Source organism: Podarcis liolepis (assembly GCF_965112155.1).
Source record: "Podarcis liolepis genome assembly, chromosome: 4".
Taxonomy (NCBI): domain Eukaryota; kingdom Metazoa; phylum Chordata; class Lepidosauria; order Squamata; family Lacertidae; genus Podarcis; species Podarcis liolepis.
In genome coordinates this window covers 74851826-74877007 of record NC_139558.1, presented here as the reverse complement: position 1 = coordinate 74877007, position 25182 = coordinate 74851826, and the positions used below count along the sequence as shown (strand labels likewise).

Below are 25182 nucleotides of genomic sequence, written 5' to 3'. Positions count from 1 at the left end.
CCTTCTTCTCTCCCCCCTCACTTTCTTGGTTTTTTAATCTTTCTTGTTTTGCTGCTGCTAGTGCTGGCATTTTTCCCAGATGTTCCTCCACTTCCTCTCTGCCTTGCTCTGAGAAAGGGCCAAGGGGGGTCCTTCCTCAGAATAAAGCATTCCACATAAGGTGACTGGGAGAATGCCCATGCTTCCACTGCAGCGGCTGGAAATCCTGTTAAACTAAGTAACCTTTAAAGTTGTCTTAAAACCAGCATGCACCAAGATAGACAAGGCAAGTAGTGAGGGAGGAGTGTGTAGGCCTAGTGCTCATTCTTGGCTGTGATCTGATGCCGTGTTAGTTGGGACAGCGCAAAATAAGGTGTCAGTAGCAAGTGTGGGCACAGCAGGGGCACATGTGCCACTTTATGCTTTCCTACTCCTGTTCCAAATGAGTACAGTGCCACTCCTGTCCCTTCCCCTTGTCCCAGCCCCAATCCACCATTGGAAGAATAGCTAAAGATTAGTGCAAATATGATTACTATTTTTGATTCATGGCTAGACTGGTTTAATCACATAAAGCTTTTAGCACACTTAGCAGTTGTCTACAATGCACTGCCCGCATTAAGTTTTCTATGCACACTCTTTCAAGATCTCAAGGACAGTTTTTGTCATCTGCTAGAAGGAACGTCTCGGGCCAAACAGGAAGAGTTTCATAGCTTCTCCAGCCAGGATGGCTCAGTGGCCAGACTCAGTAGGTAGGGCTGGTCAAGACCCAGAAAACACTTCACTGCCCAGAAATATGCTTTAACCTGTATGGATCCTGACATAGGTGAATTTTCCTGGGGTGATTTTGGATGGAAGCAACGTTTATCAATATTAACAGAAAACATACTCTTTCTGCAGAGGCTAGTACAGGTGTCAGCAACCTAAAGCCCATGGGCCGGAAGCAGCCCACGGAGATAATTTGACTGGCCCACGAGCTGCCCCCGAACCGAGCCGCCCACTCGCGCGCTGCGCTAAACTGGTGCAATGTGGCACAAGGACTCACTTCCACAGTGCCGGAAATTGCATCTGCGCAGATGCTGAAAACCGTGTGTGCGCGCGCATGATCCGGCCCACAAAGGTATCTCCACAGGACCAATCCGGCCCAGGCAAGATAAACCTTGCTGACCCCTGGGATAGTATATACTGAGCAGTAACTCCCTATGATGCCTGTTTGTGATATAGCACTAGGGAATAGGAAAGCCAGAAGAGCTCCATCCTGAGGGGTATTAGGTGTGAAAAGCAAATTTTATACAATCAGAGAGGGCAGTATCGTTCTATAGCAACTTCTTGTTTTGGAGAATGGCATTAGCATTATTTTAGGTTTTTAGGGTTGTGGACTATCAGATTCTGACAAATGCTACTGTAGGTAAAGATAGATAGATGATAGATAGATAGATAGATAGATAGATAGATAGAGAGAGATAGAGAAAGATAAAGATATCACAGTACATGATTAGAATTGCATCCAAGAAGCTCATGAAACCTTTCTGAGAGAGTATTCCACAAATGCAGCAGCAGCACTGCCACTGCCTACCTGCTTCAGCTTGGTAGAAAGCCCTCCATTGAGGATCTTAATATACCAGTCAGTACATACTGGGAAAGGCTGGCATTCAAACACCCTGAATGCTGCAATGGGCTTAAAAGATAAAAACCATGTATCTACGCTTGCTGTAGATGGGAAGGGCTGCACTGGGGGCAGGAGAGGGCTATGGATTTCTTTATGTGAATTTTCACAGAGATCCACCTGTGCCTTTTTAACACATTTTATAATGGAAACCTTGCAAATAAATAGTAAATGCCAATATTTAATAAAACAAAGATTAGGGGGAAATAGTGTGTGTGGATATATATACATATATAAAGCACACATAAATACATACATATATGGCTGAATTTGCATATTCAGCCTGTTACTAACTTTCCTTTTAAATAATAGCTGCAGGTGGCCATCCCATTTTTAATAATACAGTAGACCTGCAACTGTCACACATTTAACTTGTGCTCATTCATCTTTATGCACTTGGCTGCTATTGTTATTATTATTATTATTATTATTATTATTATTATTATTATTAAAAGAGCGGAACATGGGCTGGCATCACCAGATATGTATGCCACTCTTCTCCTAGTTCTTCCCCCTTTTATATCTTTCATTCTTCCTCATTATATTGGCCCATTCTGCTGGTTAATCTGGAAGACTTGTTTCAGATGGGAAGTAAACTTCCCATCTGAAACTGCATTTCCGTTTCTAGACTGTGTATCAATGGGAACAGAAGACCCCATAGAATGCAGCATGCTTTACATCTAATGTGACATTTATTTGATGGCAGAAGAAAATTGATTCAAGTCCCACCAGACCTTTGCCATCATGTTTTATGTATTTATCCAGCAGTGGTGGTTCATAATGTCCCTTGACAAATCCTATTATTCCATCGGCAATAAAGTGATAGAAAGTGCTCAGCATCTTGAAATGTGTATGTTTTCTTAGCTGTTTCTGAGACATACACATAGAAAAGGAATGATGTGGGATATCTGCCCATAGAGATATTTCTCAGGTACTGCAAACTTATTTTTATGAACATCTGGGGAGAAAGACAGGGTTTTTAAAATGCTGTGTTACAATGATTCAAATGCAGACTATAATTTTCTATTAATCTGTATTTTAAAAAGCTGTAGCCAAAATTCTGATATAAATGACCTTAAGGCAATTGCAGAGTTAGAGAGAATTTGCTGTTCAAACCTATCTTATGCTATTTGTCAATCTTGTGCATATAGCTTATGCTGTTCTTCAGTCTTCTAAATCAGCCAATAATGGCAAAAATTATGTTTTCGAGGCACAGGTTATATTTATACAGAACTGCAAAAACAAAAAAAAACCAGCCAGATCAAAACGGATTCTAAGCATTTTGATGGATATTTGAACTGTCTCTTCTTTGACCCCCTTGAAAACACATGCACACATCAGAGTAGATATTTTTAAAAGTTGGATATAAATTTTATATTTGGGCCGTGATTAATTTTTGTGAGATTGCATTTTTACTGCAAAAATTCTATTTCAAGTTGGTTGAGACAAAAATATTTGCAAAATATTTGCAAGAATCCCTCATCAATAACTGTTTTTGTACATGTTTATGCATATTTACTCCTGCCAACCTAGCAGTTCAAAAGCACGTCAAAGTGCAAATAGATAAATAGGTCACTCCTTGTTGTCCTTCCCTTGGCAGGTGAAGACTTTCTTGTTCAACAGGCTTTGGGGAATTGTTTAATTGCTTTTAATTATGCTTTTTTGATGTTTTTAGCTGTTCCTATTTTTATTTGTAAGCCACCTTGAGTGCCAGCAGGGGGAAAGGTGGGGAATGATGATGATGATGTAATACAGTGTGAACAGATGACAACCTTATTAGCTTGCATGGTGGAATATACATTTATTTATATGAATATTTATATACTGCTATATCATTTTAAAAAAATTACCTCTGTTTATAACAATATAAAAGCATAAAGCCAAACATTAAAATCACAAAAAGTTAAAAGAAATTAAAAACAAACTTAGGCCTTTCAGAATACAAGTGTTTAAAAGTTGGCACAGAAGGTGTCCACATATACCATCTACATAATGTCTCAATGAAGTGTGACCAGTTGCCTAAACTCCACACACAGATGCATGCCTCACTGCAAAAAGTTTGGTATCATTTTGCAAAGGAGTACAAAAATCGCTGAAAGGGAAGTGTGCATTTCAGCACTAATTCCACTGCAGATGCATCACTGCAGAGGCATGTGATGATAATTTTGAATCTGTATGAAGCATGAAGAAATTCCTCAAAGGTATTTGTCCTCACTGCCCCAAAAATCTCTCTGCCTCTCACTCGAGCAACAACAAAACAAAACAAAATCATTTTACAAGCAAAGCATGCCTATGGCAATTATGAAAGACATTTTTTAATGTTTTCATAGACTGCAATTCACTTAGGAGTAATCCAATAGGCTTCTATTGTATTTCAGGGAGATTGCTCCAGAGTGGTTTGTGGATTACATAGTGAGACAAAGCAACTCCTTCCATGCCCCCATTTGTATCAAGTCCTACTGTCCTGTAGTCCAGAATACGAAGGATTGGAGCCAGAACATTGAAAAGCAGCTCACGTGAGGGTAGCTTATATGCACATGTATTGTGATTAGATTTGGCTTGTATACAAATACCTAGGAGATGTATATGCCAAGCCAACCATTGCTGTGAATGAATTGACTGAGATACATCTCAGTAGCCTTAGAGTTTTGTTTCTCTTTTAAAAAGAAAACACAATTGGAGTGGATCAGTAGAGACATAAATAATAATGGTGTTGCTCCTGTTGGCACTGTTTAGGCATTACCTGAAATAATGTGCCCTGGTTTAGAGACTATATTCATATAGGGATGTTAGCAAAGAGAAGCAGGTTCACATTATAGCAGTAACGTTGATTGTGTCTTTAGAATGCAAAAATATGTGAAGAAAGATTGGAAATTTAAAATATTTAACCTTTAAAAAATATCATTAAGTGAGAGTTCCTAACAGTTTTTAATGTACATAAATGCTACCATAAAAAGAAGTTCTCTGTAGATACAGAGCAGGACAAAAGAATGGTGGGTTAAGCTACAGAAATGTTTATTGGGAAGAAATATGGTTTCATTGAGTGTATAAACAGCTGTATTTATGTAACCCAGGACTGCAAGTCCAAGCCATTAGCAATAAGCAAAACCAATGGAAACCAATTAAATTGATTAACTTATTTGTTACAGAATAATTTCAAGTTACACAGGAAACGTTTGTTTAAGTGGCAATTCTAGCTCTAATGCTAAAGGCCAAGCATGGAAAAGGGGGGCTTGGTCGTGAAGTTATTGTTTCCCATACTTTGAAATTTGAGAGCCAGTTGTGCTGCCTGAACAGCAGGTGTTGATATCTGGTTAATCCTCTCTTGCGGAGCCATGAAAAGAAGGGAATCCAATGCAATACCAGCATTTCACAAGTGTGTACATAGAAGTGTCCACACGATGCATGTCCAAACCAACTAAGATCTTCCATGAAGATTCACTCTAAATCCAGATGTTTTCACTTCAAGAGTTCGGGGCTTGGACTAACTAGCTATGTAGAAGGACAATCATGCTGAGTCCTCTTTGGACTGTTTTCATTTTGGATGGTTGCCCCCACTGCTATTTTTCTAGAAAAAAAGATTCCTGAACTCACTATAAACACCTCCCATGTCCCCTTATAATGGCAATGGTGCCCACCTAGGAAGTTCCAGTGAGTTCTGGCTGGAAAAAAAAGCTCTGGTTGCCCCCTTGATGGGCAGAAGGGGGATTCTTCTATTTTCTCACATATGCTAATACCTTCCTTTCATCTTGGTGGCCCAAATTTGGCACATTTTATGTTGCTCTTGTAACCTGAGTTTGCAGTTACAGGGGATGATGTAGATATTAAAGTCACCAAGAATAAAAGGAAGGATGGAAAGAAAAAGAGAAAGAAAGAAAGAAAGAAGGGTGAGGAGGATGATAGACTACTGCAGTGTAAAGTACTAGACAGGAAGTAAAGATAAACATTGTGTAATTCAAGATGTAAAAGAATAAGTAAATGGTTGAGAGAAATTAAAATGACAGCTGGGGTTAAAAAAATCAAAACCAGCCCCACTGTTCTTACTTGGGGGGCAGGTGAATAATGAAATGGACCATAAGGGGAAAGAGAGAAATCTTCAAATCTGAAGATGACCAGATTTTAGTTGGAGCAAAGCAAAAAAAGCAAAACCTGATGAAAGCACAAGATCCTGAAAACAAGTAGCTCTATTAGAGTTAGAATGGCAGTTTAGAACAACACATGAAAAGAAAGATGAGAGGAATGAAATACGAAGGAGATTGGCATTACTAGACTGAGAGATCGAGCCTGGATTTATAGAAACATCACCTTCTAGCAACAACAGATGAACAAGGCAAAACAGCAACTTTAAAGATTGAGGACGTTGCACCATGAAAGAAAGAAAAAAGGGCAGATAAAAAGACACAACCAGCACACACACGCACACACACACACTTTTTTTTAATGCTAGAAACCATGTCCAAAAGGCACAAAGAATAGAAAGCAAAAAAAAAGCTAAAGAAAAGCAGTCAACTTTTGGGGTTTTTTTAAGTGGGAAGAAACAGAACATAGTGAAAAGAACCAGACATGCTTCACTATACTTCTAAGCTTGCTTCCTACCTCACATTATTGGTTTTCTTTCTATATGGGGAGTCAGGCAGGGAGTCAGTTTCTGGTCTGTGGGTCATAGCTACTGATGTTATACCATAGGATAAGTGGTTCTGTGCATGTGGTGAATTATTGTTTCTTCTCACCAAGGTGCAGTTGCTGGAGCAGTCAGCCTCAAAGAATCTTAGGATTGTAGAGTTGGAAGGGACCCCCAAGAGTCATGATCCAATATATAAATGCCTTGTATCGGGAATCAAATATTACTGTATTTTGAGCTTTCTCTTATTTTATAACAAGCTGTACATGCAGAATTCCTGTACTGTATTGTATATACAAGCTTTGATAAGTGACCGAGAAGATACTTTTCTCCTGTATATTGCACCCGTTTTGTTTTGCTTTTAAGGGGAGAAATCGTAATAAAGCAGCTGAAGAGACTGCAGTATAAAATAGGTGTGGAATCAAAATAAGATTTATCATTCACTGTCTTTCAGCAATACCTCCCACTGTAAAGGGTTAATGACTCTGGCAATTAACAAAGACATTTTAGATTACCATTTAACATGATCATTCCTCCTTTGCAAAGAGCAAGCAAGCAGATCCTAAGCTTTGGCTGGAGAATGTTCCTGGTGATTTTGCTGTGCTGAAGCCTGTGTTTAAGACAGAATCAGAAATATCTACCTGCACATTGAGAGTGTTTGAACACATGCATTTGTAAAACCTTAATGCATGTATCAGTAATGAAAATCTTAATTAAGGAAGCTGAATCATTGTCCATGAACGCTCTTTCTTCTCTAGTGAAGTCCTTTGTGTATTGCAGCATCTACCTGGCCCAGACAGACAGAGCTCTCCAAGAGCTTGTCTGGCAGATCTTCTCTTGATTATTAACAGCTAGCAAATAACAAAGTCTCCCTCTTCTTTTGTCTTGTTGCTGAGGCTGGGAACAACAGAGCACACAATGTTCTGTAGGATTTGTTTATTTTTGGAGCTTAAAAAAATCTGGCTTTTTTATTATGCCAGTTGGTTTAAAATAAAGCCGTGTTGATCAGGACTAATTTAAGCAGTTTCTATAGATGCTGGAATTGAAAACAACGTTTCTCACACAGTAGTGTACTTTTGCATTTTAGAAATAATGCACTGGCAAGAGACTGGACTATATGTGTAAGGAAACGGGTGATGAGTTTATGTTAAGTTTTTACAAGTTAAAAGTTAAGGTTTCCACAGCAACCTATCCCTTTAAAGTCCATTTATTACCGGGGCGGGGGGCTTTTCATGTAACAGGCAGTAACAATACAGAATTGAAGCAAAAGGGATTTCTTTCAGCTATCTTACCAGGTTCTTTGTTAAATAGTTCTCGTGTTTAGAGCATTGTACAAGGCTCAAAGTAAGAGGCTTTCAGGAGCTATGGTGTGGAACAGGAATGTCTGCATCATATGTGGCTTCCTGGTCTGTCCTGTGTGAGTATCCCATGTGGTAAGCCATTTCCAGCCGCAGAGTAGATGGGAAAGGGCCAGTATTTCGGGAGGTACCAGTTCCTTATATTTCCCATGAAGGAGGAACAGGTAGCAGGTGCTGGGAAATGCCTCTCTCTGGGACCCTGCAGAGTCACTGCTGGTCAGAGAAGGCATTGCTGAGCTTGCCAGACAGTGTAAGGCTTCATGTTGTTTTCCTAGGTTTGTAATTGGTTCAGTCTGGGCTAGCTACATTTTCATAGTCATTCCTTGGTACCATTGTGAGATTCAGTTGTGGGCATCTTCTTGTTCTCTGCCACTTCACAAACAGGAAGCTATCTGCTATTTTTTATTTATTTAACCGGCGATTGAGTGTGTACTCTCAGCTGGTTGTTCACTACCAACTTCTTGAGTCTTGTTTGCAATGGTGGTGGTGGAACAGAATGGGCAGGGGTCAAGATCCCCTTTACACATTATCCGGTGGTTTTTCTTGAAAGGGAAAGGGAACGTGGCGGAGGCAATCCCTGTCAACGCTAACAGGGTTGTTTGGGTTTTTTTGGTGTTTCAGACACCTTTCTTTTCTGAATATCTGGTCGTGAACAACTTTTGATGTTTCTTTAAGGATGCTGAACTCCAACCACTAAAAACAGCATTTTTTTACATGTTGCATTACATGCTCTGAAAGCATGTGACAAAGGGATGGGGTACCTGTGACCCTATGGATATGCCACTGGACTATGATTCCTGTCTTCCCTGCATTGGACATGCTGCTTGGGGCTGTTGGAAGCTGAAGTCCAACAATTTCTGGAGTTCCACATGTTCTCCATCCCTGTGATACAGCGACCTTGCTGAAGCTAAGCAGGTCTGGTGCTGATCTGCACTTGGATGGGAGACAACTGTACAATTCATGTGTATACTACCTTGAATTCCACAAAAGGAAGGCAGAATTAGGATGGCCACTTATGTACTGCCCTAAAAGAGGTCAAAGATTTGTGTAAAATTTGCATGTTCTAATTTGCATATTTAGAAATAATTACTATAGTGGGGGGTGCGGACCCTACCATGCACCTGCGCTCTGCTGCTGGCTGGGTACAACCTGGTCACCTCAATGAGGGCGCTTGCAATGGGCGGGGCAGGTGAAGGAGACCCCATGATTCCCGGCCACAGATTGCTGATACCTTATACATTGGTGACCTTGTGTCCTACCTTACAGAGAACAGACCTTGTATTTGAAGGACTGACTGTATGGTTCATGTCAATAAGAACTATAAGAATGGAGAATCAGGGTGTTGAAGTTGTCCATCAACAGTTACTACCTGGGCAGCGGAATGATCAGTCACACAGTCTTCCCCACTGTGGTGGAATATATCATATTTCTATTTCAATTACAGTCATCTTTTCTAAATCTGCATCAATACTGGTACATTGGTATGTAAATTTTATGCTAATCTGTGTCCTCTTTTTGGTAATACATAAGTTGCTACCCTACTGTGTATGAAGCATTAGCATACCAGCATGCCATATCCTGGGCCATGGTTCTCTGGCATGCTAATGCTGCATGCATAGGCTCCGGTTTCTTGATTTAAATAGATATTGGGCATGTCACAAAAGATAGTTTTTGTTGCATGCCCAGCATCATATTTAAACCAGTTTGGATCTTCTATCACTTAATTCTCTAATTTTCCTCCTTAAACATGTAAACATAGCATGAAAACATATATCCTAGGTAGGTTTTCCATCATGCAGTTATAGAATTATAGAACTGATATAGCTTCACAATGCATATCATTTCGAAGATCATGAGCAAAGTGAGCAGTACTTTTTTTAAAAAAAACAGCCCAGAAAACTTTGTACTATATATATTGAGATGGCAGTTGCTATTTGAAAATGCTAATTTATTTATTTATATATTATTATTTTAAAAAAGAGCTTTCAAACATGGCAGAACCGCTGCTATTACTTCTCTTTCATGACTATATATATGTCATACCTGACATTTTAAAACACAGCCATTTCTTAATTAGCTGAGCATGCTTAAGGAAGGAAAAAAAGATTATGGAAAACTTAACAGCTGGAAACAATTCCACATAGCTGGATGATTTAAAAACAACTGAATTAATTTTATTGTAAAAGTTTCCCCAAAAATGTCATTTCAGGATTGAAAGAAGACAAAAGAAACTTGTTGGTAGCATAAGGAAACTCTTTTTCAGCAATACTTCTGTTTCCAAATTTGTAAAATAGGAAGAATAATGATTCAGTTCAGAAATATTACATCACCACAATGATACCATTATTATGTCCATGCAGACCCACATATTGGTTCTGCATCTATGCATAGCAGCATTCAGAAACTTCTGGAGTTGCTGGCAATGAAACATAAGCAGCGCTCAAGGGCATGGTGCACACCTTCTAGGTTCTCTTCTGATGGCTGTAGCAGTAGGTTTGTTCAGAATTTTTGCTGTTGTGGTCACAACTCCTTTTTGATTTCTTACCCTGTTGCTTCATTTCTCTATCTGCTAGTATTTCCCTTTTAGTATTGTGTTTTTACTTCTCTCTTGGAAGTCTTCCTCCAACCGCTTGTGTGCCTGTGGCACTGTGTGTGATCTTTAGTCTCTGCTCTGATTTTATAGGTTAACTCTCTACAAGATCCATGACTGTTGTCTGCTACGGTTGGGTCAAGGGCAATGGTTAGAGATGGGGCAGTGTTAAACTCTTCACATTATAGATGTGAAGGCAGAGAGAATATTTTATGTATTTGTCTGTCTGTCTGTCTTTTTGGCATACATGTATGCTGCCCTTTTCTTTAAAAACTCCCCAGGGCAACTCATATATTAAAACAATAATAAAACAAATAAATCATTATTAAAAACTGTAGAAAGCAATGTAGCATGGCAGAGTGATAAAACCCAGCAGAACAATAAAACAATCAATTAAAACCCAGCTTCAGTGACATTTAGTTGCCTGGGCAACTAAATAGACTCTTCTCATGCAAAAAAAAAAAAAAGGAAAAAAAAGATAGCAACTCCGTGTGGTGCCAGATAAGACTCTCCGAGGAGGGCATTCCATAAATAAGATGCCACAACGAAGAAGACCCTATCCCTGGCTATCACCCACCTAACTTCAGAAGGTAGGGAGGCTCAGATAAGTCTTTCTTATTATGAATATGGACTCATGTGCTAGAAGGCCAGATAGGATACCTGGCTTCCCAGCCATTTGGTCAGTAAAGATGAATTGGATTGAGTCTGTAAATAGATTAGCAGGCAGTTTAGTTGTTACTGCTGTAACTGGTCCCACTTATTAACCTGCAGCTATATTTTGTACTAACAAAAGTTTCCAAACTGACTTTAAAGTCAACCCCATCTACAGCATATTGCAATAGTCTAGTCTGGAAGTGACTGAGGTGTGGATAATTGTGCCCTGCGATCTCTATCCAGGAAAGGTTGTATCTGGTGCGCCAGCCTTAGAAGGTGGAAGAGGCTGACTTCTGTGGATGTCATGTTTTCTCAGGTGACTATGTTGTATCTATCAGCATCCACAGACTTCAAAGCTAGGCATTTTTTCAGGAAGCGCAATATCCTTTCAAGCAGGATTAACACACACACACTCCCAATCAGATGAACCATGTGCCAATGAAACCTCTGTCTGGTCTGGATTGATCTTCAGTTTATTATCACTCATTTAGTCCATTACTGACCCCAGACACTGATTAAGCATCTCCACTGCCTCACCTGCTTCTAATGAAAAGGAGAAGTAGTTGGGTGTCATCAATGTACTTATGGCACTTCAGTCTCCCAGCAACACCTAGTATTAACCATCAAAGCGGGAGACAAACCACTGAAGTAAATTGCTCCCAATTCTGAAACTGGAAAGCCTGTTCAGAAGAATACCATAGACAATGGCTTATGGGGGGAAAGCTGGGAGAATTAGCAAGTTTGCTCTTCCCCTATCCCTCTCCTAGTATATGTCATCCATTAGAAAGAACAAGCCAATTTCCGTTCCAAAACAGGGACTGGAGTTGGATTGAAATGGATTCAGATAATCCATTTCTTCAAGAATGGCTATTGAAAACTTCGTTCCAACAAGCCTATCCAAACACATAAATTGCAATCCTAACTATGTATACTCATAATTCAATGGTGCTTATTACCAGGTAAGTGGAGTTAGGATTTTAACTATTTTATTTTACCTAGGTATTTGGATAATTATATTGTTTCATATACCTCTGGGGCACAAACCTGGGCAGTGTTTTATATACCCCACTTATATATTGTTTTATGTGGTTTATAAATTATTCTAAATAAATAAACGGCTTGAGCATGTTGCCTAAGATGAAAGTATCTGTGGTCAGATGAGCAATCTTTGATTTTCTTTAGGAGTCTCATAGCTGTATCCTCCAGGGTGGTTGTGGTCACCCCCTTCCACAAGGAGGCAGGTACATTCTGGACTTAGATTGTCATTACCTTCCTGCTAAATGCTGGCTACTTTCTTAGCCAGGAAAGGTAGTAATTGAGCAGACAAGTAGTTGGCCACACTGCAAGGATGTGTTGTCCCTGACCACAGAAACTGAAGTTCATCCGTAGCATGTAGTTGAAGGCTGACATGAGTAACTTTATTTTTTAAGTGCTTAGTAAATAACCCAGGGGTTATTTGCCTCACACAGACCACCAAGTTGTAGGAGACTTGCTTAAGGCCACCTCACAGATAGTAACTTGTTAAATGGATACATCTAGCCAGTTTTATTTATATCCGGTTCTAGGATAGGGGGGGAAATAAACCGGTAACTTCTTGGTTCACAGCTAGGTGTCTTGGCCACTATATTTTATGAGCCTTCAATACATTATATTTGTACAAAATAGTCTGCACACTATAGTATACAGATCTGCTTCCAGTATGTACAGTAAAGCCTGCTTCATTTTTATTTACTAAAATAAGAACTGACTGCAGCTGTTCACACTTGTCAAATCTGTAGAGCCATCAGCTGTATAGGAGGGACTGGGCATTCATTTTGATTTCTGAATGATCAAAAAGGCGTATAATACACTTTCATATTGATGGATGGGTATGCAGTATTACTATTCAGAAGTGAAAAACATATTTGGGGAAAAAATCCATTGACTCAAATGTTATATAAACCAGGAAGCCTATAAAGCTCCATTTTTATCTCATTATATTATGTATTTGCTTTTTATTCTAGACTCAGACTTCAATAATTAAAGTCTAAATGTGGAAATAGGTCATTGTTGATTGTCAGGTCAGTAATGGTGCTAAGTCATGTCTCATAAAGTTAGAGATCTTGGAGCACCCTGCACAGTAGCAGAAGAAGTGAGGTGTCTACTCTCTATTTTAAGATGTCCATGATGGAGAGGGGAAAGTCTATTGTTTCTTTGCTCAGTTTACAGGTTTAGGGAACCTGTGCCCCTTCAGATGTTGCTGGACTACAAATGCCAACATCACTGGTCACTGGTCATACTAGCGGGCTGTGTTGGGAACTGGATCCCAGCATCTGGAGGGCTACATCTTCAGTAGCCGTCACGTCCAGAGTCATCTGCTCGTGTATGTGATTGTGTCTGTATAAGGGAAAGTGCATTTATCTGAATCTTTTGTGTATATGAGAATGTGTTTGCCTGTATGTATCTCACCAGCTATATGTGTGTTCATCTTGCCTGGTGTGTATACACATTCCTGTTTCTTATGTCATTCTGTCACTGCAGGTCTCCTGCCCATGACTCTTAGAAGCCTGGCCCTAGCCTTGCACAGCCCCTTTAAGCAGCCGGTTTAGTTCAGAGGAAGTTTGGAGTGGAGAGGTTTTCCCCAGATCACAACTAGTTAAGGCAGCAGTTGATTTCATTTATGGTGGCACACCTTTGTTACAGGTAGCCTTTGGTTCACTGAGTTTTAACTTTTACCTACCTGTGATTAACACTCTTCGGTGACCCTGGACTATTGCTATCTTGACACCATGCCCTTTTGTGATAAGTCTTTTTGTGTCGACTTTTGTTTCACTGGGACTTATCTCTTGACTGCCAGTGATTTGTCCCAGTGTGGGATCCCTGGCTACCTTTGAACCTGAATTCTCCTATGGAGGTCAGCCATAGATGGAATAAGACAGATGGTACGGAGGTGGAAACAGCGCTATTAGACCATGTAGCCATCCTGCCTGACAGTGAAGGAAAGTATGCCATTCATTTCAGTGGCAGCTGAGGGGAAAGAAAATAATTAACCTTTAACCAAGCTGCAAGTTCGTTTCCATAATGTACCTGAGTCTTCAGTTGCTGGCTCCCCTACTTACTGCCTCATTTATTTTATCACACAGCACTAAGGCCAACCCCCCCAAAATAGAATTTTTGCAGCTGCTAAAGCTAAGCATGGGCCCTTGTTTCTGGTAACTTTGTGGCGCTTGATGTTAAAGAAGAAAGACTCCCTATATAGTGGCATTTTGAGACGCACTGAAACAACTATCACTTGAGATATGGACACATAAACCAGCTTCCGGCAGAATGCCATGAATTTCTCTGATCATAGAATTGTAGATGATAAGGTCCTAAGGATGCTCAAGTAAAATCCAGTATTTGCGATGGATTGATCTATTTTGCAGGGTGCTCAGCACCTCTTTGAATCCTAGCAGTCTCAGCAGATCAGGCCCAGTTTCAGAACCTAGACTATATAGCTAGGCCATCCATTCTGATCCCTATGTGCCACATATTGCCTCCCAGAAGAAATTGCCCCACGACTTTACCCTAGTCTGCTGCCCCACCTCCTCCTCTTGCCTTACAATTGGTTGCTCTGATTCAGTGCTCCCACTATGCTGTACCATGCAGTGACTTAACTTGCCTCCTTGCCTTGACATTCCTTGTTGCCTGTAGACTCTCAGGACTGTTGCCCTGCAAACTCTCATCCAGACCCCTCTCAAGAGAGCAATTTTTCTTTTTGCCGGCCATTCTCTGGAGGGTAGGACTCGAACCAATGGCTTCAAGTTATAAGAAAGGAGATTCCAACTAAACATCAGGAAAAACTTTCCGACAGCAAAAACTGTTTGACAGTGGAACAGTCTCCCATGTGAGGTTGTGAGTTCGCCTTCCTTGGAGGTTTTTAAGCAGAGGTTGGATGACCATCCATCATGGATGCTTTAGCTGAGATTCCTGCATTTCAGGGGGTTGGACTAGATGACCCTGGAGGTCCCTTCCAACTTCACAGTTCTATGATTCTATGTATGAAAATACTTTCCCAAAAATCCCCCATACGGCTGTATTTCTTTTGGTGCTCTTTACAGCTAAAAGATACAAATGAAAGGCTTGTAATATTCCAAGATGAGAATTCACCAATTTCTGTCCTTCAGTGGGTAATAATTGTAACTATTATTTGGTTCCCTTTTCACACTTTTTTATGCAAGGAACGTAAACTTTACAAATGTGAATCAATTAAGCATGAAAGTTAACCGCATGAAATATGCAACACTTAATCTTTTTTTCTTTCTTTTCTTTTTCCTTTTTGAGTTGCTGCAGTTGATACACACTGTGGTTAAATGACCTGCAAGTCTGATCCTAAAATTAGCTGCACCAATTTGTGAAAAGTGATAAGTGTCTACATTAGTGCAACAATACAAAACAGTACAGTGCAGGAACTTGCTTACTTTTTTATTTAATATTCCACCCTTCATCCAAGGATCACAGGACAGTTTACAATATAAAAACACAAAAATGCATAATAACGAACAAAAATAATAACCCTCTATAGATGGGTGAAAATAGCGTAATTTTTCCTCATGGTCTCGGAACAAGGAAAGTCTGTTCTTGCTGCTCCTTTCTAAAGCAGAAAGGAATGTGACATTGTGAAAGAAAAGTAATATTGGGTTGAAATGCTTGGTTGAAGGGAGGGGGACACTAGCACCTCATCACATCTGGGACCTTAGAGTGAATAATAAACAAACAAACAAACAAACAAACAAAAATCTACAGGTTTCTTTTTAGTATGTCCCACATGCAGTTTGAGAAGGCGCAAACCTGTCTGTAGATCTGCCACAAAACCATTAAAAAGAATTAACACCAACACTACTTCCTTTTCTGTTTAGTTACTATTAGTGTCAAATAGATTAAAAGTAAAGAGAAAAAGAGAGTTCTGTACAAGCTATGTACGTACATCTTTATCTCCAACAGCAGTGCTTCTCTGGGAGAAATTCAGTGTCACAACTCTTCTGATCATTCCATCCATGCAACCATTTCTGCCTTCCAGGCAGAATCACACACACCCTACTGCTGTTCCGGGGGTTCTTCTGACCCCACAGAGCCAATTTGGGGGATGTATAGGAGGAGGAGAGGGGAGAAGAGTGTTGTGTTAGTGGGGGCCATTGTGCTGTCTTCTACCAGTGTGCCAGATTAGCTAGATCTGTCCCTCTGTGTTTAGGTGCTGAATTAAGGCATAATGTTAGGGCAATTTAAACACCAAATATCAAATGTGAAACTAGCCAGTTCCTGCCTTCAGTGGAGATCATGGTAGTGTTAACTCTCCACTGTAATATGTGCTATAGAAGAATTTTGGGAAGGGCCATAGCTTTTTTCTGCATGCAGATAGTCCCAAATTCAGACCCTGTAATTTCCAGGTAAGGCTGGGAAAGACTCCCTGTCTTTAGATGTGATGTGATGTGATATTCAATAAATAATTTTCTACAAGTCCTTACACCAGTCTATTGTCCCACCCTGCCTGAAGTCGTCAACTATTGTCCCTCTGCCTAAAAAATCCACAATCAGTAGTTTGAATGACTACAGACCAGTTGCACTGACTCCAATCATCATGAAGTGTTTTGAGAAACTGGTGCGCCGTCATATTATTTCCTGTCTTCCATCAACTTTTGACAACTACCAGTTTGCATACAGGGCAAATAGATCCACAGAAGACGCTATCACCACCACTCTCCATGCTGCTCTGTCCCATCTGGAGCAGCCGGGGAATTATGTGAAGCTGCTGTTTGCGGATTTTAGCTCTGCTTTTAACACTATCCTCCCCCATAGACTGGTGTCCAAGCTAGAGACGATTGGACTCCCCAACTCCACCTGTCTCTGGGTTTTGGATTTTTTGTCAGAACGTTCTCAGAGGGTTAGAGTAGGGTCACATGTGTCCACAGCCCTTAGCCTTAACACCGGCTCACCACAGGGTTGTGTGTTGAGTCCCCTGTTCTATGCTCTCTATACGTATGACTGTACAGCCATCTACTCCAGCAACAAAATCATCAAGTTTGCTGATGATACTACGGTGGTGGGGCTCATTTCAGGAGGGGATGAGTCCGCCTATCGGGACGAGGTGGAGCGGCTTTGTGTTTGGTGTGGAGAGAACAATCTGGCTCTTAACACGGCTAAGACCAAGGAATTGGTGGTGGATTATAGGGGAAAAAAGGCGGACATTCAGCCCTTGTATATCAACGGGGAACGGGTGGAGAGGGTGGCGGAATTCAGGTTTTTGGGAGTGACTATGGATCAGGGCATGACTTGGAGCGCAAATACCACTGCTCTGGTGAAGAAGGCCCAGCAGAGAATTTATTTCCTCAGACTTTTAAAAAAGAACAATCTGAGTGAGAGACTGCTGGTGTCCTTCTACCGAGGCTCCATAGAGAGCATACTTACATACTGTATTTGTGCTTGGTTCTCCAGTTGTACAGCTAGGGAGAGGAAGGTGCTCCAGAAGGTCATAACCACAGCCCAAAGGATTATTGGTCACCCTCTCCCACCTTTGGAAGAACTGTACGGTTCCCGTTGCCTTAGGAAAGCAAACAACATCCTGCAGGATCCATCTCACCCGGGATACAGTCTGTTTGCACTACTGCCTTCTGGCAGGAGGTATAGAAACATCAAGTCAAGGACAAATAGACTGAAAAACAGTTTCTATCCAAGAGCTGTGGCCTTTTTGAATGCTGTAACTCGATAGTGAGACCTGGGAGTTTGATGGGTGTGGGTGTGGGTGTGGTTGGAAGGTGGTTTGTTTGTTTGGTTGTTGTTGTGTTTTGCTTTTGTTGTTTTTAAGGGATGGCATCCAATTTCGTTGCACTTGTGCAATGTTGCACTAGTGTAATGACAATAAAGAATCTATCTATCTATCTATCTATCTATCTATCTATCTATCTATCTATAAGAGTAGGTATAGAGACTGCTACTCCATTTATTACCTAATGCCTCCCACAGCACCCAGTTTCCAAACTTAGGCAGTCTTCCTGTTGAGATTTAAGCAACCAAAATTAAAGAAAGAGCTGAAGCTGTCAGGAAAGCAACATATTATTCCACTTTAGCATCCTGCACTCTGACTCACAGCCATAGGGCCCACTATTTATGAGACACATGGAGCCAAACTAAAATGTTGTTAAGAAGCCCATCAGCTTTCTTTAATTTATAACAGGTTCAAGGAACCAATTTTTATTGTGATTGCAGCATATAGGAGGAGGAGATTTAACTCTTTCACCCCAACCAAAATCTGATTCAAAATGACCCCAGACTGCTATTAGCCCCAAAGGCAGCCCCCATCCATGTTAATAGTAGTGTGGGGTTGATTTTTGTCAGGGTCATGGTAGAGGAGGAAAATTCCCAGGTTTCCCTCCCCATACCCTGCTTTCCTGATGAAAACTGTTTCTGCTGTTAATGTGGTTTTTTGTTTTGTTTTTGGGTGTGGGGAGGAGATTTCTAATGATGCATGTAGTTTGGTCTACATAGACATAAACTTCAAATGGTACAGATAAACTTGGTTTGTTTGTTCAGAGTGCTTCATATCAGATAAGTTAAAGTGAGAGCAAATATTAGCCATTTCTTGCAGATTTGTACCCCACGATATCACAAAATAACACGTCAGCTTTCAGGTTATATATTAAAACAACACATATGTACTTGCCAGAAACAAATGATTTAGTAAAATATACAGCATGTGTACCTTTAACCTAACATTCTTTACAGGGGCAACTTCCAGAGGAATTGCTGTGTTGGTCTGTTGCAACAAATGAGAGAGGGAAAGAGAGTTTAGCATTTTAAAGACTTATGTCACAATAAATTGATTGGCCTGGTCTTTAGGATGCCACAATACTCTCTCTTGCAGAGTTCATGAAAGCACAGTTAAGTAAGAAATACAAACTGTAATCTTGAATAAAAGTCAGGAGAATACTTTCTTTGCACCAGCTTCTTTACATATTCACTGAAAGAAGGAGTGGAAATGTCTTAAACTCTTTATGTAGCTAGCTGAAATATTAGTTTTATTTTGAGAGAAATAAACCTGTTTCATTCGTCTTTCCCAAATATATACAGTCATGACCTAAGGATGGTGTTGTGGATACAGATTAGAGATAGATAGAGTGTGTGTGTGTGTGTGTATCAGTAGCTTCTACAAGAATAGCTAAAATAACCTTTCTTTAGCAAACAATATTCCCAGCTAAAGTAAACTTTGATTACACAGACAATAGGATCTTTTGTGCTGATGGAAACTCCAGCTTCAGTAGCCAGTAGGTCTTATTGGACTGGCTTGTATTGGCCTTTTAGGTCAAAGTCGGGGCATCCAAGTCAAGAGATCACAAATCTTTAATATCAAATAGAATATGAATAAATGGCAAAAGTATATAAAGCCAGTTCCAACTTCACAGAAGCCTTTGGCACCAGGGAAAATGACTGAAATAGCTTGCAAAGTGAATTATTTCTCCTGTCAAATCATTTGACTCTTCGAAATTCAGATCAGAAAGTGAAGATCTTTAGCTCTTTGCTATGTTTTAAGTAAAACTGTGATATGGTAGTTAAAGCTCTAGGGGCCTGGAGATAGTGTTAAATGCAGCCCAAATGCTCCTGAAAATGAGTTATATAGTAGCCTATGAGTTGGTCTGCAATGGCCTCAGGAAATCCCCCTGGCTATGTTGGTCTTTTTTTATTAGCTACATGGCTCAGGCCCAAAGGGGAACCTTGTATCACCTTCCTGACCAGAATTGATCATACATTATGTCTGAGATATGATATTTTATCATCTCCTTATTTTCAAGCAATTATATCTCTGCCCTTCCTCCTGTAGGAAACATGGCATCATTCTTGCTTGAAAAATACATTGCAGAGATTTTGTCTCATTGTCTGTTTGCCTGTTCTTGTCAAGAGGCTGTTTTCATGCTTCACACAAACAAGAATAAAAAGTGCTCTCATTTACATGTAATACTAACCCATGGTTTAGCATTATGAGGACAAACGTGCAGTTGTCGGCTTTGCGTAGCACTTCTTATCTTCCTCTAGAATGGCTGTGAGTTTGAAAGTTTTCACTGCTGTTTTTCCCCCTAACCTCAGCTTGTTGCAACATGCAAACCAGGATAAACTGATTAAGTCTTATCCATGGTTTGTAAAGAATGGATTCTAGTAAACCAAAATTCATCCCAGTTCAGGTATTGGATGAAACTACAAGCTGTGGTTAAATTATAGTTTAAGTTTGCTCCTGGCAGGGAAATTGCGCAAATCCAAGGCTCACACAAACTCATCATCATACCACTAAACTATGGTTTAGCATTATGTGCAAATGCAGCCATTGTCTCACTGAAGAAAAGATAAGTTGGAAGGTTAGAAAAGGAAAAGGAATAATGGATGATTAATGTTTTCTTTGTCCTACATAATGTCTGAAGAAGAATTTCTGTGCAAACCTTTCTGTCGTATGCTGAGGTGACCCTGATGCAAGGACAGCTTGCATGTCCTACTATTTGAAGAGACATACAAATTCTGCTTTAGGAATTACAAAGAAGCAGAAAACAGTAAGCAAATGTTACTACACTTTCTTTCAGCCCTGCATTCTGTATACGTCTGAAACAGATCTGAGGCTTTTATTAGTCTTCTATGACTAAAGTGCCCAGTGTATTGGACAGGCAGGGTAGTCTTAGTGGGAGAAGACCATTATCAGCCTTCTTATGAGGTCAGACTTCTTCCCCCGCAGCACTCATATCATAAGGCCCCTCCGTCCCCACTGCTGCTCAATTTGACGCAGAACAGGAATGTAGAAAAAGGAGGGTCAATGGGATGAAAGAGAATTGTGAGCAAGTGAGAGTATGTCCCATAGGACTTGGAGACATGCTTCAACATTTGTGGGGTGAAGGGGCCATCACATTGAAACCAATGTATTGTTGCCCACCATCCGAATCTCTGAGTGGTACGAGATTCCAGAGGAAACACTGTTTGTGTTTCCTTTGGAATGAGGCACAGCAGAGTCTGTGATGTCTTTATGATATTTACACACACACACATATATATATATAACACGAACCTATGATGGAGGGGTATACAGCATTAGCACCCCAAAAGTGCCCTGTTTCTCCCATAGCTGTAGCCTTGGATTCAAACAGAAATCAAACATTGCTCTCAAACATTGCTCTGACTTTCTCTCCGGCTTGCTTCTGAAGGGAGAGACCCCATCCATTTGCCATCTCACACAGAGCCCCTTTCCTTTCCTTTAATGGCCCATCATCCAGGCTATCACCTCAACACAGGAAGCTAGCCTATTTTATATTTTAACACTTGCTGGATCCAGGGGTTAGACGAATCTTGCGTACAGCCTTCGTCCCCGCCCACAAACTCATAACACATACCCATTGCTTTTTACCTCAGTAGTGCCACTTTTCCAAGTGAATTCATTGAGAAAGCAGAGGTGGTTCAGAGAAATGCAGCATGTGAGAGATTCACACAATATTTCCTCTCTGACTGTATGTCTTCCCAACCAGAATGCTTCAGAGGAGAAGGTGAACAACTTTCTCCACTGTGGCCTGGCTTGACAGGACTTCATATCCCATCATTCTGAAGTGAATGAAAGAAAACATTGCCAAGTCAGAGCCCTATAGAGGAAGCCAGCAGCTGGTCTCTTCTGTATATCTGCTTCTGGCTACCATTGTGACCAACTGATGGAAGGCAGCAACTGACATGAAATGGCACTGCTGAATGCTTTGCATGCATCTTCATCTGGACTTAAATTGAAAGTCACATAATGTACCCCTAATTCCCAGTACAGTGGTACCTCAGGTTACATATGCTTCAGGTTACAGACTCCGCTAACCCAGAAATAGTGCTTCAGGTTAAGAACTTTCCTTCAGGATGAGAACAGAAATTGTGCTCTGGCGGCACGGTGGCAGCAGGAGGCCCCATTAGCTAAAGTGAAGCTTCAGGTTAAGAATGGACCTCCGGAACGAATTAAGTACTTAACCTGAGGTACCACTGTTTTACAGGAAAGCCGTTAGGCTGGATTCTCTCTCTCTCTCTCTCTCTCTCTCACACACACACACACACACACACACACCCTCCCAAATCAGCAGAAGGAGTAGAAGGGAGATCATTCCATCTGGGAAGCAGAAATTATTGCACTGACAGAACGATCATAATAGCATAGCATTCCACCCATTGCATTTATTATTTAGCATTCCATTAAGATAGTAGTCCCAAGCTTGCACAGCCTCTCCTGATTCAGATGTTATGGAGAAGTAGAGCTCCATGTCCTCAGCATTCTATGTGATTCCTGCATTGCAGAGAGTTGGGCTGGATGACCCTTGGGAAACCTTCCAGCTCTCCAGTTATTTGGTGCTAGGTGCATTAATACTCAAAGACTTGTTTCATATATTCCCAGGAAAACAGTTCTCTGGCTACTCCACCTTGAATTTTTTTGGGGTTCACAAAAGTTTTCAGAAGATTTACACAGATGAGAGAAGCACCTCTAAAGAAGAACTAAATGCAAAACCATAGTAACATCTCTTAGTACTTGTATTTACATAAGATTGTGCTTCAGCAACTGTGATTTAATCTTTTTTGACATACATAAAGATTCCTCGAATTACCACCCTCTATTATAACATCCTGTTTTCAGTGGCTTATAACATTGTCAAATTTTAACTATTCATTGAATTTCTGCCTTAGGCTGATTTCTTTTTATTTGGAAAGTTTCAGCAAACATGGTTCAGAATTTTCAGAGTACAGGGAGATGGAAGATTTTGTTTGTAATTTTTTTTTTTGCCAGTGAAATAAAAACCTCGCACCTGTTCCCATGTTATGCTCGGGAGCAGGAGTGTCAAGCTCATTCTTTGGGGAGGGTTAAATAATTCATTCACTAAGGGGCTGTTGATAAGGCGTATTAAACATTGTTTCTGAGCTGGTGATTTCATAACTAACAGCATGAATTAGCATTCGGCTGCTGGAAGGGCAGGAGATGGTTCTAGTATGCCTGTAATGTTATACTTTCTCACTAGCTGTTTTTGCCATTCTTACTCTTTCGGCACAAGAGAGGATGGTATGTGAAGGGCACAGAGCTTGTGTGTTTGACAATGTCACTGGTGGCTGGTGCCCCTCAGGGTATGGTGTATATATCGTTTGATCCCAATATTTAGATCAGGGCCGGGGAGGGGCTAAGTCTTTTTTGCTACGTTCCAATACTAATGTTGCCTCCCTCCGTTCCTGATACACTGGCAAAATATACTCATTGTGTTTTTCCTCATTGATACTATTCATTTCACCTTGGAGTCTCAGGTTTTTGAATACGTAACATATATACATACATATATTGTTATACATATGTTATTATGTATAGATACATACATAATATGTATGTATGTATACATACATATATTATTATATTGCAAGAAGGAAGAAATCCAGAATTTGTAGGCAATTGTAGATTTCTTGGGCCAATTGATAGGAAAAATGTGCTTCCCATATACATTTAAAAATCCAATATATTTGGATTTATTGGTTGGGGGAGGGGGAATTGCAATTGTTAACTGATACTCCCCCAGAGGGCATGTAATCACAAATTTTGCAAACTAGATGAAGCAACAAAAGGTGACAGGAGATATCAAACAAAATGTGTTGACTCTGATCCAGACAGTGGCTTTAGGTCCATATTCATTTGAATTTTGGACCTTCCCCCCTCCACACACACTTTTTTGGAAAGCAGAACTTTGTGCTGTATCAAAAACTGCATTTGAAACTCCACTCAGTTTTAGAAGAGGTTTGCCAGGAGACGCAGGGAGCTGCTGACTTGGGAACTAGACTTGTCCTTTGGATTTCATTTGGAAATTAAAAAGACATAATTAGGAATAGAGTCCAAAATGATATGGACACCCACCCCTGAAGCGGAGGGGACTCTGCTTCATGTTCTGTTGTACTTGGAAGCCAGACTGGTCTATATAAGAAACATGATATTCTTGGCTGTAACTCTGGAGATATAGAACGCCTTTCCATGGACTCTGTACTGTATCTCGTTCTACCCCTTCTAACATTCTGGGAGCAGGGTATTTCTGTTTCATTGTGCTTCTAGTTGCTGTTTCTTACATTTTCGGTTTTCAGTTGCTATTCTCTGTTGCCTGTTGGTTTGTCATCTTATTAGGATTGTTTTTAGTTGTATTTTATTGTTGTTTTATTTTATTTCATCGCAAACTACTTTGAAATAATTTGATTTTAAAAATGGCTGGGGCTGATGGGAGTTGGAGTCCAAAATCATCTGAAGGTATAACACTTTTCAGACTCTGTACTCACTTCATTTGGTAATGCAATATGTATCTGTCAGTAAGAAATTCTGTGGAAGCTAATGCTATAAAAATGAATATTAAATAGTTTTATTTGTATTTACCTTTCTACATTTTTTGTTTTATTTCCTTTTTTTAAGGGTAATATGTGTACTAGGGGGAAAAGGTAATTGACTTGGTTTTTTTTAAATCATAACCCTAGCTCATGCTCTGATTTGATTTGTCACTTTATGCCCTCTGATTTGCTGTTGCCATATCAATAGTTACTTAGTTCAGTTTATAGATCTGTAAAACAGGGTTACATGCCTACTTAATAACAATCGGGTATCATTTGTATTATTTGCATTAGGACTGTATACACAAATCAATTAATTGGTGTAATTAACCCATTCATTAATCAGTTAATTAATGTGCTGGCTGCTGATCGAAAGCCCAGTGCAGATTAAGCATGCTACAAGGAAAGGGAGTCTGAACCCTCTCACTATCCTATAAGAAAATGCTTTGTTCTGCCAGCATTGTTCCTAATAAGCTCTGTACATCACTTGATTGCTCCAGAGGTAAAAACATGGTGTGCTTTCAATCTTGGCTGAAGAACACAAGGAGTGAAGGAAGTACGGCTGCCATACATCCAGAATTTCCCGACATAGCCTAGATTTGGTAGTTGAAAACAGAATCCTGGCGGAAATCTCTGGAATGTCCAGGAAAATCCAGACATAAGGCAACCCATGTCTTTCTTTCTTTCTTTCTTTCTTTCTTTCTTTCTTTCTTTCTTTCTTTCTTTCTTTCTGTTTTGCAAATCTAAAGAAAGCTCAACAATTTTGGCAAAAGGCATGTTCTTAATAGGCAGAGTCTAGTTTAATTGTTTTGTAATTTTAGGTGAGTTAATTAGTAAACAAATTACATTTATATCCTGTACATCTTAGATAGCCTCATATTTTTACGAGAGACAGTAAGTTGCTGAAAACAATCCCATAAGTTTCATCAAAGTACAGGGCTTTGAAGTTTCCCACATCCAAACCCAGAAC

At 40.1% G+C, this 25182-nt stretch overlaps 1 protein-coding gene across 28 annotated transcripts in view; it reads left to right on the top strand.

Annotated features, from left to right (window-relative positions):
- Positions 1-25182, top strand: part of ZBTB20 (zinc finger and BTB domain containing 20) — a 493834-nt gene that overhangs the window by 351599 nt on the left and 117053 nt on the right. For 6 of the 28 annotated variants that reach the window (XM_083500911.1, XM_083500897.1, XM_083500906.1 and 3 more), the window contains one exon: positions 13386-13505. The exons of the other annotated variants lie outside the window; for them this stretch is intronic. The gene's annotated coding sequence lies outside the window, so the exon portion shown is untranslated. The remainder of the gene's footprint in view (positions 1-13385; positions 13506-25182) is intronic. 28 annotated transcript variants of the gene reach the window in all.